Here is a 17,486-nt window from a genome sequence, read left to right as displayed (position 1 = left end):
AAGGGCTGGGGGTAGCAGTGCTGGGGAGTCAGTATTATAAGGCCAGTTGATTAGCTTAGAAATGCAGTACAGGTTTCTGTTTCTGGGATGGTGATGGGCAAAAAGATGTTAACACTATGTATTTTTTCTTAATAATTCTCACTGTTATACTCTGCTTGGAAGCCCTCTACCTCCCTCTTTCCAAGGGCTTCTCTTCTCCCACTTCTTGCTCATTTCACTGGGTTTTTTTAATTTACTGCCTCGGGGAAGAGATAAAGTCACCTTTCCAACAGGTAAGTCGAGTCTCTACAGTAAGTGAAAGCCTTTTCTCATCTAGGGAACATTCTCTTATACAGTTGAATCTTATCAGCATGACCATATTTAATTGAGTGACTTCAATGTCCATGTTTGCGATTGTTTTTGAAATTTTAGAGCCCACGTTTATAATTGTTTTATAATTGCTTAAACATTTAGAGAAATTCAGTTTCTTCTTCTCTAAGGAAAAAAATTAGTTTAATTCTTCTGCACTATGAATGAATTCTCTCTTTTTCGGATGCGGTGACTGGGTACCACTGGCAAAACAGACTCCTAAATAACAATAGCTCAAATATCTTAGAAGATTTTAAGAAGCATTCAACATTTTAGCTTAAACCCAAGATTTATTAAATATTTGCCTCAAGTATAAGTCATTTCTCTCCCTCTGCCCCAGCTCCCCAATTAGTATTTCATAAAGAACATAATTTTTAGAGTTTTTGATTCACATCATTTTTCCCCTCACCAAGAGTGGTTTAGAACCTGGGTTTTAGAGTGTGTCAGAGTTCAGGTCTAGGCTCTGTAAAATAACCCCAGTGTGATCTAGAGGAATTTCTTACCCTCGATTTTCCCTACCTGTGAAATAAGGCTAGTGCCACTTACCTCAGGGACTAGACAATCACAGGAAAACATCATTCATAAAGCACTTTACCCAAATGAACACTAGACAGATTTGAATATTAACTAATGTTATTGTCACATAAAAGAAAAGATCAAACTTTTCTATAGATTCTTCTATGTACTGTAAGGATTGTAAAAAAGGATATGAAATTTTATGAAGCTCAGAAGTTTTTCTGGACTTCTCAGTTCTGACTATAAGATACGACATCTACCTTCATGAGAAAACTGGGTGCATGTTCTAAAGATATTATTTTAGAGAAACTGGATATAAATTAATTTTTTTGTTGTAAAGTTCTATTTTACATATGCCTTTGGCCACCAGTCAAAGGATTGTTATGCCACCTTCCCTTGTAAAAGGCAGAGTGAGGGACTGTCTGTAGTCAAACCCATATTGTTGCTGTCCCCTCCCTGGTCTCCTCTGCATCACATTTCCCAGAATCTCCTTCTTCATTTGTTCTAGACTTGAGTCTGCCAGTGTGAGACCCAAGGGTGAGATCTGGAAGGAAGTTGAGAAGGAGAGGTCATTTCTCTCCAGAGGTATTTTCAGGCAAACCCGTGGGCAGATGACACAAGAATGGTTCACAGCTGCTACTGGGTGAGCGCCTGCTTATTGCCTGCTTTGGTACTCTCAGAGGTTGATGCAGTTGGAGGTGGCTTTTGGAAACTCATTTGCTTTAGTGCAGGCTGAGACCATCAGAAAGGCTTCTGGAAGAGCTCTGGAGAGCCACCCACATAGTGCTGCAGACTGAGATCTTCGGTGATAGCCTCCCTGACCATTTTTCCCCAGCCCTTCCAATAGTTGTGTAAGCCTCTATTTCCCTCTGTGAAAGCCCTTCCTGCTTAAAATACATAGAGCGGCTTCTGCTGTCCTGATCAAACCCTGACTGAAATTGGCAACATGGTATACTGAACACTAAACTGGGAGTGGAAAGATCTTGTATATTATGATCATTCCATAACAGCCCACATTGACCTAAATCATTCTTTTTTTTGGCGGTACGCGGGCCTCTCAATGTTGTGGCCTCTCCCGTTGCGGAGCACAGGCTCCGGACGCGCAGGCTCAGTGGCCATGGCTCACGGGCCCAGCCGCTCCGCGGCATGTGGGATCTTCCCGGACCGGGGCACGAACCTGTGTCCCCTGCATCGGCAGGTGGACTCTCAACCACTGCGCCACCAGGGAAGCCCCCTAAATCATTCTTTTTAAAGCAACTCTTGATTTTCCATTTTGTAGTTGTATCCTAATTCACTTAACCAACCCCTGGTTGAAAGACACTTAGTTTCTCATTTCTAGTTTTCCTCTAACACCAATGAACATCCTTGTATTTGTACTTTGCACACTTGTGTGAGCATATCTATGGGATAAAGTCCTGGAAGCGAAATTGTTGTGTGCCAAAATAGTTGTAGCAGTTCCAAGAACAGTGTCTGATTTTTACTTTTGCCTTTTAGAAACCATACGTGTGATTGGGTGAATTAATTAAATAATCTGAGTTTCACTTTCTCTGTCAGAAACCCCTGACTTTTTCTAAGAAAGATGTTCTTTATACCCAAGGGAGTAATGAAAGTGAGAGCACAGATATTGAAATCCACTTTCTTTCTAGAGGACCAAATTAGACACATTATGAAAATATTTTTTGTATTTTATATTTAAAAAATATATATATCATTTGAAGGTAGTTGATTGGGCTTTCAATAAAATAAGTCAGAAAGGATCCCATTACCATATGTTAGCTGGGAAACAAAGAGACCATGAGGTGAGAACTTCTTGCTTCATGCCTCCTTCTCTCTGAAATGCCAGAACTCTGTGGGAGGATCGTGTTTGTATATTGGCTGGATATATATTTGTGTGGGAAGCAAGAAATGCTTGAAACTTTATTATCAAGTTTAGAAGTTTTATGCTCTTCTTTACAACTAGTATCAACACATATAGCTTCCATAATAAAATCTGTCCTTTTTTTCTTTTTTATGAAAAGGCTAACTAACGATTTGCCTAACTAGATGGAAACGTACCTTAATGCTAGGATCACATTTCTAGTTAGGGAGGTAAGTGTTCCTAGACCTTGGCTTATTTAGGATCTCAATTCTGAGGCTAAATTGCAAGTCTGATAGTGCCTAATCCATAATTGGTACTCAAGAAGTATTTGTTGAAAGAATGAATGAATGTATTAATTACAGAGGGTATTGTGACATTTATTTTCACTAAAAATGATTTGTGCCGCCTTGAAGAAAATATTCTTTGTCATTGCCTTTGTGAAAGAAAGACAGCCTCCCACGAGGCTGAAAACCTTATAGGATTTCTGGGTTGAACTTCTTTTTTCAAGAATACCAGAAGATACACTAGCTGTTTTTTGAATGAAAAGTTTCACTTGCATTTTCGAGCAGGATAAATTATCTTTGCCTTGGCCAAATAGGTGAAGGTAGAGCCTTGATCTGGTAGTGGAAGGTGGGATTGGATGGATTCCCCTTTGTCCACCTTTCCCTCATTCCTGGATCTGATTTGCAGATCACTTTGGGGAATGATTAGTTGGTACCGAGATGGGAAGTGATGAGAAAAATTAAAAGTAATGGCTACTTGATGGTAAGCCATATGAAGACCTTACATGGTTCAAGCTGTGAGCTATTCCTAAAATGGAATTATAAATGGGATTTTAACATGTAAAGCCAGGATTGATGGGAAAGCAACACCGAAAAAAAATGTGTGTGTTGTAACACAAGCAAACAAACAGACATTGGGCTTGGAAGCCAGATAGATTTCACTTCACATTTTACAAGTTGTGTGACGTTAGGCAAATAGGTTTTCCCATCTTTACAACAAGGTGATCATGCCCTTCTCAGAGGGATACTAAGAGACTGAAATGAGATATGCCACACAGTTTGCAATGGATAAATCTTGACCTCTTCTCCCTTCATTATCATTAAATACTTTTGCATGTTCAAGGACCCAGTATGTACTGATCCCTCTTGTATTTGTATTTGTAGTTAGTAGATCAACAAAACATAGGTTCAATGAACTAACCCCTTAGGACTATACAGGGTGTATCTAATCTCCCCCTACAAATCTATTTTTTCTAATGGAGCTTAAGAAAATTTCTTTCAGTTTTAATGCTTCTCACCTGTAAAGTGAAGGTGTTGGCATAAGCGGACTTTCCAGCCTGCCTGTGGCTCTCCAAGAGGAAGTTTACTGCTGGTCTTGTTTAAGTGCTGGTACAAGACAGATTACAACTTCGGGTTATTTTTCTTCCTGGTCTTGAACCCTCTTTGAAGGACCCTTATTCTATGTCACCCACCCTCTTGTCTCTTGATAAAACATTTAGTCATTTTGTATCTTTGGACTATCTATGATCTCCAGAAGAAAAAGAAGAGCTGCAAAAACACCTTCCTAGAATTTACAGATAGTAATTTGCCGAATCATTGGGACAAGTCATGATTCATGCCAAAAAGGAGAAAAACTTGATTTCATTCAATTAAAAAAAAGTATTTTTTTTTCATTTTTAACCTTGGTGTTGAAAGTGGAATAGAAAGATTGTGAAGTTGGTAAAATGGGGGACTTATTTTTAAGGCAAAATACACCATGGTCTCCTCAAAGTGAAGTAAAGAACTAAATTCTTACCCGTCCGATGTATAGATGGCACTGTTTGCAAAGGAAAAGTCTCTGGGCCCAAGAGAAGCACAAAGAGACTGGGATCCCCCCCATGCATGGATCTCTTCTTCGTCCTCTGTTCTTAGGCAATAGCTAGCTCTAAGGGGCTTGCTACTCATGTTCTTTCCTTACCAACTTCCCTGAGGAAATGGTTCTGAGCAATGACTCATAGCTAAGGTGTTCCACTGAGGAAAGAGAAATCTTGGAGCCAAGCCCAGCAACTAAAGAGAGAATCTACTTCCCCCATCCCAACTTAGGTACAGTCCCTTAGCTATTAATCTGAGCTTCCGCTGTGGGTTGGAGGGACAGAGATAAAGGGCTGGAAAATTCACCAAGACTTGGTAGGGCTGAGGCTCATAATCTTTAACTTACTCCCCTGGGTGCACCACACCATTAACCTGTTAGGGATGGGAGTGGATTTCACAGAGGGTGAGGCTGGTAGACAGGAGGGAAGGGATAGATTAGACAGCTGCAGACTGGAGCAGGTTAAAGAGAACATGGCAAGTTGGTGAAATTCATTCATTCGGTGCTTACTTTGAGCCAAGCACATGGATTATTTAATTTAATTCTCATAACAACCCTGTGAGGTGGGTTGCCACCCCCACTTTACAGACTAGGAAACCGAGGCGTAGAGGTTAAGTTACTTGCTTAGAATGATATAGCTAGTAAATGAGTTGCTTACTTAGGATGACATAGCTAGTTAAGTGGTGGAGTCTGAGTTTGATCATCATTCCTGTACATCATCATCAGTGCAAGTGTTTCCTGCCCTTCCACTTTGAACACTCCCTCAGAGATACATGCATCTCCATCTCTATACCCCTAGCACTTCCCAGGGTGCTGGGCAGGTGTCTGCGAATGTGTCTTCTGCTTCCTCCTTCCTATTTCTGCTTAACGTGATCATGTGGCCAAGCTCACCAGCCTCATTAGATTCCATCCTTGAGAGTCAATTTCCTGTTGCCCCTTCTATCAACCTACACTTCCTGGTTCCCGCATAACCAAATCCCCACCCAGATCAACCCTTATTATTGCCTTCTCAGTGAACTGTCAGGATGCAGTGCACTACTAAGAAAAACCATTAGCCAGTATTTTACATTTGTGTTTTGTTTTTGGTGTGTACAGTATCTTTAGGGTGACTTCCAAAGATCACTCACTATTACTCAGCACTTTAAAAATCCATCTCTTGTTGATTCTGTTTTTATCATATGCTTTATGACAGCTTTTCTAAATCTCCTAGAACCCTATATTTACATTAATTCCCATTTCTACTTTCTCCTGAGATGTTATGCCTTCAATTGGCTACTGAAATCTACTCTTGAAGGTCACCAGTGACCTTCTAATCGTCAAGTCTTATGTCATTTTTTCATGTCTGACCTCAGTGATGGCCTGGCTGGCCGTCCCTCCTTTTTGAGGGTTCTTCTTTTCTATATATTCTGTGCCTTGGCACCTCCCCTATGTGGATAGAGGCTATATATATATATATATATATATAATCACTGTGCCCTTCTTCTTTGGGCCCAGTATTGCATTTCCAACTACATGCTAGGAACCTTCACCTGGATTCAGCACAAATTCTTGAACTTAATATGTGAAAAACTAAATTAATCATTTTCCCATGGAAACTGGGTCCTTCTCTTGATTTCTTTATTTCTGTTTTTTTTTCAAATCTAATTTCCAACCTAGAGATCTCCTTTCATATCCCCATAGCAAACTTGTTAAAGTTCTGTGAAATCAATTTTCTCCATTTCCTTTGATCCTCCCCTCCCCCACCTCTTGAGCACCATACTCCATTCCCTGGTTAGATTTGTAATTACCTTGACCTAGACTCCAGCCTTCAGCGCTGGAATCCACCTAACACAGCCCTATCGTGTCAACGTCTTAAAGCGTAAGTCTCATCTTAATATTTCCCCAGTTGAAAATAAAGATAAATTCCTCTATAGCACGTTGTTATTTACTGAGCTGATTAATTTCTTAGGGTCTTCCAAAATATATTTCCAACTAGCCTTTCCTTTTGTCTCCTGCTTCTCCCCTCACTTATATCCTATTTCAAGAAACATCTTTACTTAGTTCCAAGAAACTAACCCATGTTTTCCCATTTCTAGGCCTTTGCTTTTAAGGTTCCTTCCCTGTTAAAATGTCTCCCCTGACACTTTGGCCTATTAAAAGCACATCTTTTTGTCAAGGGCCACCTCAAAGACCTCTTTCTGAGAATCTTTCCTGATCCTTCCAATGTGATTTTTTTTTCTTCTTTTCTTTCTTTATTTAAAAAATAATTCATGCCATACAGTGGGAGTTCACCCTTGATGGTAGGTTTCTCTTATTCATCTTTGTATACTCAGCACACCTGTCATAGTCTCTGAATAAATAGCTTTTGTGAAGAACTTGGTTGAATGTACTTTGCTTACCACTACTGCAGATATGGAGAAATATAATGCATGGTCCTGCTCTGATAAATCTTAGAGACATATTGATGAAAAAAGATATTTAGAATTAATGAGATCTCCATTGAAAGCCTATGATAAGGCCAAATCAGTGCTACAGATTGTAAGTACTGAGCGAGTTTGGTGTTAGATGAGTTTTTGGTGGAATGAATTTCGTCTGGTGATAGACCTGAACTTCGTGAATGGGTGAGAGCTGAATTGATGCCCAGAGATAGTGGGAAAAGATATTCTAGGCTGGGGCTGGGAGGAAGGGCTTTTCTCTGCCTCTCTGTGATTTCTACCCACTGGTCCTGGTTCTGTTCTATGGGGTGACAAAGTATGTTTGCTCTTCAAACGTCAGTTCTTCCTTCCTCCCTCCTTCCCTTCCACCCTTCCTCCCTCTCTCTTTCCCTCCTCCCCTTCCTTCCTTCGTTTCTTTTTTGGTTAAACATTCCCTATTCCTTTGGGCATGTCACAATATCATTTGTAGATCCTTCCTCATTCTGGTGGCCTCTGAAGACATGCTGCTCTTAGATAAGGTACTTCTCTTACATGCATCTCCAGAGTTGAATACACTGGCCCAGATATGATATTTTTAGGTTGGAGGGCAGTGGGACTGTCCCTCTGCTGTCCTGAATTTGTACTTCCATTAAAGCCGTCCAATAGCACATTGACCGCTCGCTCTTCTGGACAAATGAACACGTGGACACTCCTGCCCCTTTGTATACTAGGAGCACTTTTAAATTGAGGTTCTCCACATGCTTTTATGAGCACTAATTAATTAAGCATCACTGCACCTTGGTGAGGACCTGGGAATCACTTCTTCCCACAGGGAATTACAGACTGCGCCTCCACGGAATGCTAACCGCCGTGCCCAGCAACGCTGTGAGGTGGAGGGTTGAGACTATCATATTCAGTTGAAACTGCAGGGGGAATTTTAGGGAGGCAGAATGTAATTACTTTAGTTGGACTGGAGCCAGGATTCCGGAGTTAACACAACTGCTCTTAGAAAGTCTGCCATAAGATCTCTGGTGACCACAAATGGTTAGGTCTGTGGTTTTAGGTTTCATCCGAAAGGTAAACAGCTCAGTGTAGCACAGTGCCCTGAACACCACGCGGGACATCGCTTCACACAGCCCTGCAGAGGAGAGGCCACCTACTGAATGAGAAACACCATTTCCTCAAGTACCTACTTGTTCCTGGGAGGTCTCTCATCCTTGCACCAAAGCAGCCCAGCCCTTACTTAGCTAGTGAGAACTGACAGGCTCCCAGCACAGAGTGGTATGGCTGCCAGACTAAATTATGTGCTTGTCATTTTTCCCTGTGTTGTCCAAGATTCCAGCAACAAAACAGTAGGGAACTCCCCGTACACATTTTTGCTCAAAATACATTCGTTTCTCCTCTCAGTAAAGTTCCTGGATCCCACAGTCCAAGTTAAACACAACTGGAATTTCCCTATAAGTCAAAAACAATATTAATTCTGAGCCCACATATTTTTCTTCTCGTAGGGAATGTACACAGTTAAACACAGCACATGTTGCAGACAATCTGCAAATGGTAAAAAGCTCTGGAGGAAAGAAACAAAAAGGAAGAAGAGCAAGGGAACATATTTTTCAACAAGAGAGCAGAGGAGATTTGGTGGGGTGTCTGACCCAGCAATGAGAATTTTCCTCTGTGGTCTGTTGAAAGAAGAGCAGAGGCTGGCATCATGCCGTGGGTGGACGGTTAGAGGTTTCTATACCACACTAATCTTCAATGAGGATGACTTCTTGGTGGGAAGCAAAGAGATTCTGGTACAATATTAGCATGGTACACAGCTGAATTCATGTGTCCCTGACTTCGGCTGTACAGGAGACATTAAAGTACCTGTTTATCTGAAGGCTCAGGATTACCATAGTCATCTTTTTCAAATTAAAATGGCAATGTAAAGTTTTGTGAATGTTAGTTCTTCTAATTGACAGTGGCTTGTATAATTAAAACAAAGTCACTAATATTTTCTCTTGTTTTCTTTTTTATCACTGAAAGTTCATTTTTCACTAACCCAGACAAGGTCTTCTTTTTTATGAAGACCCATGCTGACCCCTAAAAAATCTGATTTTTTTTTTTTTTTTTAGTTAATGTTTGTGCCCATCTGGTTTGAATTTAGCATTCTTATGAGTCATTTCACTGTGATAGGAACACTCCACTATAGAAAACTTCTGTTAATATTTTAACATTTTAAATCAAACACCACATAGAGCATTACCTAAGCCTCCTTGCAATTATAGGAAACTGTGCCTTCTATTTGTTCATGGTTCCTGCCTTCACGTTTATTTTCTTTAAATTGAACATAGTACATGGTAAATAAGTGCATACCCCATATGTGTGTTCAAATACTTTACCATTTTGGCCCAACGTATCCTTTTGCAGTTTAAGAGCCTTTTGGAGGCGACATTTGCCTGAGCAAGGATGAATAATTCTATAGGAAGTCGGATGGTCTTTACTTCTCAGGGCTGACACTTAACCCATTTAAAAGAGCTCAATTTATTTTCCGATCAACATCGACATTGACTTTATAACTTACATTTTTACTATCCAAATTTCCTGATTTTGAAGCTTGAACTCATTTTCCTTTTACTGCTGGGCAACATTTCTCAAGGTAGTCTTTAAGGTGAAATGAAGGAGGAAAAAAATGCCAGGAATCTCTTTAAGAAAATACAGCAGTGTCTCCTCCACCTTCTTAAGCAAATGGATGGTTCCCAGGGAGGCTAGATTTGGTTGTGTACTTAGTCAGTAAATCGAATCTGCACATGGGGTGGACATAATTTAACTTAAAAAAATAAAAAGGAGGATTTTGAAGTATTATTTGTATATTAAAAGTAAAGCAAGCATGCTTTAACAAGCCAAGCCATTTTGTCTTTTATTTGTTATATTTAAAATATTTCATCTTAATTTTGGAAGGGAAAAAAAATAGCAGTGGTTTAAATCAAGTGCTTCAGGAAGGAGCAGGCCATTTTTAAGGTAGGTATGAGTTCCACACTTCAGCGAAGATACAAATGAACTCCTGCTCTGAATGAATAATAAGGCTGCATTGCCCTGTACCCCCATTCAAGTTTCTTGAGCTTATTTCCTAATCTGAAGGAATAAAGCTTAACAAAACAAAGTGCCTTACCTGGGCTCTGAGCACAAGTTTCTTGAGATAACTTTATTCTAATTCTCATTACATTTTAGTTCACTGATGGCGCTTGGAGAAGTTTAAATCAAAAGAGGAAAAAATAATAACCGAGGTGGGACCCAGTTTCTTAGTCTTTGTTCAGGCAAAACATGTGTTGGAGGCTAGGAAAGCTTTGCAAGATCCAAATCTGGGGATTTTCGCAGCCACATGCCACACTGCAGATCCCAGGCCCTGGGCATGACGAATACGGTTGTACTTTCCGTTAGCCATGTTGTTGTGACTGAATAAAAAATGTCGTCTTTTTTCACACAGTTTAATTAGAAGTACCAGATGTGGTGTTGTATGACTGATGTCAAAATACGACACTTTTATGTAAACACTTTAACTTAATCAATCAAGTAAATAGCTTTCACTATTTTAAAGCATTTCAAATCTGCTTGGTACAAATACATTATTTTTGTGTTATGCTAAATAGATCATGGCCAGCTGCAGCATTATTAAGAGATTAGGGGAATAAAGTTAGATTTTACTATATTATTTTTCAAGGGCCGGCCTTTACAATTTCCTCCTCTGGGAAAGACAAAAAGAAGACAGGGTTAGAAAATCCTTTAATTTTGTGGTGCCAAAGAAATTTCTCCTAGGGAAAAAAAAAGTTCTTTCTCCACCCCCATCAAATATCGTGTATTAAATGTATCTTTGCATTCCCCGATGCTTCCAGGGAAAATTGTTTTTCTCTGGTTCCCTGTACAGTAAACAGCCCATTGCTGAGGCAGTGGATCTTCACTAGCATATTGAGTGTCCTGGAAGTTTGATACTCCCAGGAGTACAGCCTGAGAACTGAGCATTCAAAAGCCAAGCCATTAAGTTTCCAAGCACCTTACCTTATCCTACTTAGTTTGAATCCTTTGTTAAGTTCAAATTGCCCTGTATCGCTAGGGTCACTTTAACTTCATCAGTAGAAGTGGTGGTGCTGCCTAGAGATGTCCCTCTTTGAAGAGCAGAAGCTTAGGGGAGACAGGAAACTAAGTGATGCAAGAAACTCAAGGTCTCAACTGTGAAATGAACTATGGTTACATGCTCTGAGAGTCGTATGAATCTTTGTGGAATGTTCACAGGGAGGGTGGCTGAAATGGCACTCAGTGGGAAATACTTCATTTGAAGAAGAGGCAAAGAAGGAACAGATTTAAGGCTTCTTCAGGGCCATCGTGGCTCAGCAGGATGGCTAAATGTGTGTTTCTAATAAACCTGTTTCTCACTTGGCTCTGCTTCCCCTAGTCCCCTTCTTTCCTCCCCCGCGCGGGACGTTTGTGACAAAAAGAAGGATCATTTTGGAGAGTGGTTAGGAGAAGCGCTGGGTAAATGTAGCTGACGCACATCCAGCTAATGTTCTGGGATGGTCTGCAGCCCCTAACCTTGGTAGACCTCTGGGACAGTTCTCCCGCATTGCACCATCCACACTGCAGTTGACAAAAGCTCGGTGCTCTCTGAAGTTGGGCAACCTAGCAGCTTGGCTCTATCTCCTGTGGAAACTAAGGGGAGGACAAAACGAAAATGAGACCATTACCTGGCAGGCTCTGCCTTTTCCTGCTTTAAGAACTATGGACAGAGAGAACATCTTCTGGAGAAAATTCGATCTATAGCTTATATCTCTTTTTCCTTTCAGGTAACATTTATTTATTTCACCCAAGTCAAAACTTTTTTTGTTTGGTTAGAACAATGAGATTGCTTTAAAACTCAAAACAGAACTAAGGCTAAGCTTAAACAGTGCATAGTTTGTTCAGAAGTCCCCTTTAAAAGCCAGTCATAAATGATGAGTGATTATGTGTAGGGAGGGAGGCAAGATGAAATCCTCACCCAGCCTCTTGAAAAAGGATTGAGATTATTGGAAAGCCCACGCGTGCTGGGTGGCACTTACCCCATTTCCATGCCAGATTGGGAGTGTTTTAGTCAGAGAGGTCTCTACGGATTCAAAATTAGGAGAGTGCTGAGTAACCTGTGATTGAGCTTTCTATTAATTTTTATGTAAAAATTTAGCCATTTTTAGCTCTATGCTCTGCTACCCATACCTTGAGAGGACTCGGGCATCTGAAGACTGATCAGACTTTCCCTTGGGTCCCAGGATAAAGGAGGCTCTCCTGTTCCCGCCAGCATCTCCCTCCATCTTCTCCCTCCCACCCATGTTTCCTGTACTTTATCAAGGGCTACTAACTTTACTGATCCTACTTAGGTTGCAGGCATTACCTGGAGAAAACAATAAGTGAGGAAACCGAATGAACTTGCAAAGAAGAGGTGTGGGCTTTGTCCTCCAAATGGATTGGTTTTCTGGACCACACACCGTGAATGCAATCAGTTGGTGGGTCTGCTTTTCATGCCACTTAAGCTGGGGGACTGGGTTGTTGTGTGCTTTGAAAAGCTACAGGAGTCTGGTTGGCATTCAGATAGTTTTGCTGTGTGAATCCCAAAGTGCAAAAAGTCCTGAAGGGATTTATTTTCCCCTTTCTCCTTTTTTCCTCTTTTTATTCTTATTCTTTTTTTTTTTCTTTTTTTTTTTTCTCTCTAAGGCATCTCTGTTTGCTTTGGCAGTTGTATAAGTCTAAGTGAAAGGTGGGTGGAGGCATTCAGGGAAGGAAGCGTGTGGAGGGAGAAAATGGGAATGCGGCGAGGCCAGCTGCCACCCTGTTTTGTTTTGCTAGAAGACCTGAATAAGCATCAGATGAATGTTTTGGAAGAGGCTATTCCGTAGGACCCTCTCTCTCTCTCCCTCTCTTCTCATTCTCTGTGGTGGGAGATGAGGCAGGCAGGGCCTGAGAGAGGCAACAGGATCTTCCTGGTAGACTCACCAACAGTGCAGAGGTTGCTCCCAGACCGAATAGTTCCAAAGACTTGCCAGCAGCATGGCCAATGGTGTGATTGTTTGACTACTTTCCTTGGTCTGTCTTGCAGTATCCCGTTTTCTAGTGCTCAGCTTACATGGTGGTTTCTAGAAAGATACTCCTCTATTGCCAAGCCGTGACGTGTTAATTATTTAATAATGAAAACAAATACCCACACTGCATCCAGCTCTTTCCTGCCTCGTGGCGTTTAGGCATGCTGTCACGTGCTGTTCCCTCTGCTTGGAACTTTTTCACCTATTATCTCCCCAATTCCCTTCCCCGGGGAAATTTCCATTCATCTTCCGTATTTTCTGTTCAAGTCTCAGCTTAAATATCCTCTCAGTGAAGTCTTCCTTGATTCATCTAGGCTGGGCAAGTACCACCTTGACATCCCTCACATGTGACGTCTCTCTCCTTGAGAGCATGCATCTTGATTGTAATTTGTTAACTGTTTGGGCAATTACTTGTTTATCGCTAGGATTCCCTGCTGGACTGCAAGATCCTGAGCGCAGGACTGTGTCTGGTTCACCACCATATCCCCAGAGCCTGACGCAGATGCTTTGTGAAAATTTGTAGGATGAGTGAAGGACCAGTGAGTGCTTGGATGACCACTAGATGGGTGCTGCTGGAGCGGGAGGTGATTGCTACCGTGTATTGGAGACCGATAAACTGTTAGCTCCAAACGAAACAGCAGTAATGATCATGGTTATGCAGAACAGTTAAAAGCCAACTTAAGTATAATCATGGGACATTCAATTAAAAATAAAAGATAACCAGGAGGAGAGTGTGTAATGATCACTGTATTTTTGCGATAATGCGTCTTCCCAATCCTGTTAAGCAATCCTAGGAATTTTCAGAGTTCCTCATCCTTTTTTTCGGTGTCCTTTCCCTTCAGTTCGAATAATACATGCATACTTAGTGAATTTGCATGTTAGGAAACTAGATGCCTACCTTGAAATGCATTCACTTCACTTATTCATTTAAATACATGTTGAGTATTCATAACATAAGTCACAATTGCTAATGGGTGACACTGGGTAAAACAATTAACCTCTGTGTGCCTCAGTTTCCTTAAATGTAAAATAGGGTTCTAAGGATTAAATGGAGTAATACTTGGAGTGAAGCTTTTAGCACAGTGCTTGGCATACAGTAAGCCTTCAGCCATGTTAGCAATTACCTTTCTTTCGATGTGTCAGGAGCCATGTCAAACTCTGGCCATCCAAAGATTAAAAAGAGGTGGTCGGGCTTCCCTGGTGGCGCAGTGGTTGAGAGTCCGCCTGCCGATGCAGGGGACACGGGTTCGCGCCCCGGTCCAGGAAGGTCCCACATGCCGCGGAGTGGCTGAGCCCGTGAGCCATGGCCGCTGAGCCTGCGCGTCCGGAGCCTGTGCTCTGCAACGGGAGAGGCCACAGCAGTGAGAGGCCCGCGTACCGCAAAAAAAAAAAAAAAAAAAAAAGAGGTGGTCCTCGCCCTCTTGAGTTCATGGCTTGTGAGTGATTGGCACTGTGATGCTCAAGAGTGCCTTTCCTTATCTACAACCTGCCAAGTTCATAAAATGAGCACCAGTGGGAGTTTCTCATTGCACTCACTCTGCGTGATGGCTCCCAGCTTTTCCAATATTTTGGCAGGAGCTGCCGTTATGTTCAGCGTGCCTCATCCCCAGAAGAATTGGTTTTTCTTCTTCTGTGGGCAAGAGCCACCTGAAGTCCTCCTCTCTATACCCCAGGGCATTTGAGTGGCAGGGCAGATGTTGGCCATTTGCTGTTGCGCTCAGATTATGTGGAGCTTGGGTGCTGCTGGACACATACGTGGTGGAAGGTTTAGCGAAAATTGTTCACAATCTGTGAAGCATGTGAATTATATTCCTGTGACATTTAAAAAATTCTTGGCAGAGGGAGAAGCGTTGAGTGAAAGGTAATAATCCACTGTTACCTTCCCCTTCATTTGGCTGCTGTAAGAGCTGTTGGAAAGGCCTTTGAGAAATCTGTTGAATTGGATTCGTCATTGTGCTTCCCGTTCATTAGATAACCTCCTCATTCTTCTGTACCATTTTCCACTGACTGCGTGCGATTAAAAAATACTTTTTCTACAGGCATGCAATTGATGTTTGCTCCCCAAGAGATTCACTTCTTAACATAGTGGGTTCTAAGTGAAATTGAGAACAAGTTTTGGCCATTACTTTTATAGGTGAAAATGTCTCACAGGTGACTGCTGTTTCATTAAAAACGTAATCTCAGCCTTGTGGGAGGTTCGTTTTTGTTTGTGGCAAAGTTTGGGTGATAGTATAGAAGTCTCCCCTCATATTTCCTAGAGACTTTCACCCAGATGTAAGAGAAAACTCCCCAACTGCATAACTCAGAACCATGAAAGCATCTGCATATAATTTCTAATTTTTCAAAAACAGTGTTCACAATACTGTTTGGCAATTCTTCTTTCTTCCTTCTTGACTTCTCTTTTATTTATATTTTCACACTGACTGTATTTGTGAATACAGTTAATACTTCTAATTTATTATGTTCTAGGCATTGCTCTAAGAACTTTAATGGAATAACTTTATTGACACCTTACAACAGCTTTGTGATAGAGTAGTAGTATTATTATCCTTATCTACAGACAAGGAATCAGAGGCAGAAAGAACTAAAATAAGTAAGCCACCCAAGGTTACGAGAGAGTGGACAGGGGAGCTGGGATCTGAACCCAAGCAGTCTGGCTCCAGAGCCCTTAACTGCTATGTTCCACTGCCATTCAGGTCCTAGTCTGTGCAAAGTGAACCACAGAGAGGACCTGCATAGCTCAAAGGACTGTAGTTAATGGAGATCCTTGCAAGGCAACCAGTGGCCTTTGGGTCTCGGTGTTGGAGAGCAGTCTGCCCACTTGCCCTTCACTAGCGGACATTGATTGCTTTGCTGCTTAAAGTAATAACCTTTGGAGATCAATTCAATCTTTATGAAAAACAAGTTGTTCCCGGGATAAAATAATAAGAAACCTTTCTTTTCAGTGGTGGTTCCATTGAAGAAAATCATCCTTAGTTATATTTAAAACATAAAATCTCTTTTTTGGCTTTCAAATATGGACCTTGTAAACGAAACCAGACAGATGTGTGCATCTTTCTCCTTTCTCTGATTGGTATTATTTTAAAGTATTAGATGTCTTACGTTTTGTTTTCAATATTAAATATTGCTTCTAAGAGGAAACGTAAGAATAAAAATGATTTATATGATGAGTCCACTCAGGCTGAGGCTAGAATTAGCCAATTCTAATTGTCTTTTCATGTCTTTTCATGTCTGTTTGTCTTCTCACATTTGTTTGTTTGAATGAATTCCATTTCTTATACTCCTGTTTGGTCCAGTAGGATGATGGTTTAGACATAGACTGAGTTTACTGACTGCAACATCTGTTTTCAGAAATCTCAGCACTTCTCACCTTTAGTTGGAAGCTGCTAGGTTCTACCCCAAGAACGAGGTACACTTTGAAAAGTTAGGGTGAAGAGTTTACCAGGCCCTCTTAAACGTTCATATCTTTTATGCCTTCCTGAACAGAGCTCTGGGGATAGAGCAATGTGGCCTCGGCTATTAAAGATAGTGGGCCAGGAACACCTGGTCACAATAAATATAGGCTCCTTCTTTCAGCCTTCTCTGTGGTCTTAAAATGAATCTACAAATCTTAAAATCTGTCATTTCCAGGATTATGATAATCCCAGGTAATGAGACATTTTCACAAGTCTCACATTGTAAATCTGATGCTTGCTTATTTAAAAGGCCATATCAAAAGGAGACTGAATTTTGTTAATTGTGCAGTTTCCTGGATTTAATTCATACGCACACCAGATAGACTGAAAAATTAAGAATATTTACAAGATATCTAATTATAAAATCATTAAAGCAAATGAATTCATTGAATGTTATTTTAAGAAATTGTCCACCACACTGGAAGCAGTTAAGCAAATTCCTGCAGTGTAGAAATAAATTTGGGCAAGCCCAAATATCTATGGGCTTCAGCAAGTCTAAAATCTTCTTTCCAAATAACATTTATTGGTATGTTTCTAATTACAAAAGTTGTTCATGCTTATTTTAGAAAACTTGAGGGGAATAAAGAAGAAAACAGAACCATCTTCGATCTCACTCATGCCTGAAATCTTGACATCCAAGAAAAAACCAATTGTGTGTTCTGTTGAGGGTCCTTTTTCAAAGCGACTATATTTTGAACTGAATATGCACTTGAATTTAAAATACGAATGACAATATCTGATAGTAGAACCAATAACAATGGCTCTACACCCTATTTTCTAATGGCTGGGCAGCTCAGCTTAAGATACACTTTCCTTATTCATTTTCTAAATTACTTTTTCCAATTGTGAAAGTAACACCTTAATTATGGAAAATTTGGAGAACATTAAAAAAAAAAATCACTCTTAATGATCCCTACTTCTCCTGAAGACAAGCACTGATGTTGGTATATATTCCTCTAGCCCCAAATCTTTTTTTCTCACATCA

The 17,486-nt window shown here is 40.8% G+C and overlaps 1 protein-coding gene across 1 annotated transcript in view; it reads left to right on the top strand.

The window, feature by feature from the left end:
• The window catches only part of LLPH (LLP homolog, long-term synaptic facilitation factor), a 113,872-nt gene that overhangs the window by 42,124 nt on the left and 54,262 nt on the right, over positions 1 to 17,486 (top strand). The gene's annotated exons all lie outside the window — the stretch shown is intronic.

This window comes from Aethalodelphis obliquidens, unplaced genomic scaffold, assembly GCF_003676395.1.
Source record: "Aethalodelphis obliquidens isolate GAN/ISIS:26980383/991018 unplaced genomic scaffold, ASM367639v1 scaffold8, whole genome shotgun sequence".
Lineage (NCBI taxonomy): Eukaryota > Metazoa > Chordata > Mammalia > Artiodactyla > Delphinidae > Aethalodelphis > Aethalodelphis obliquidens.
Note: the sequence above shows the minus strand (reverse complement) of the source record. Positions and strands in the feature narration are given on the sequence as shown.